Genomic DNA, 576 nt, shown 5'->3' on the forward strand with positions numbered 1-576 from the left:
AACCATTTTCTTTCTCTTTCCTTTAACCCTGACTGTAGCATTCTTAAAGTCAAGGTTTCTTCTAACAGTCTACTCAAGGCAATTTGGGCTTTCTCTGTCATGCTCTTTAAAGTTCTTCTAGCCTCTGCTCACTTGCCTGATTCCAAAGTTGTTCCCATGTCTTTAGGTATTTGTTACAGCAGCACCCTACTTCTAAGTACCAGATCTGTATTATTCTCATATTGTGTAAGAGAATGCCAGGAAGTTAGCATTTTAACACAGTTTCTGTCAGGAGTCTGGCATGGCTTAGCTGCATCCTCTGCTTAAGGCCGCAGAAGGCTGCAATCCAGATTTTGACTTCTCATCCAGAGTCTCACCAGGAGAAAGGCTGCTTCCAAGCTGATACATGTTGGCAGAAGTCATTTCCTTGTGGTTAGAGAACTATGGTCCCACTTTCTTCTGGCTGTCATCTGGGGCTGCTCTGAGCTCCTAAAATCTACCTATAGTTCCTTGCTCCATATGCCTTCTCTCAATAGGCAGCTTACATCTTCAAGCCAGCAGGAGAGAAAATTATTGGACCTAGGAAAGGCCCAGTCT

Source organism: Myotis davidii, unplaced genomic scaffold (genome assembly GCF_000327345.1).
Source record: "Myotis davidii unplaced genomic scaffold, ASM32734v1 scaffold3649, whole genome shotgun sequence".
NCBI lineage: Eukaryota > Metazoa > Chordata > Mammalia > Chiroptera > Vespertilionidae > Myotis > Myotis davidii.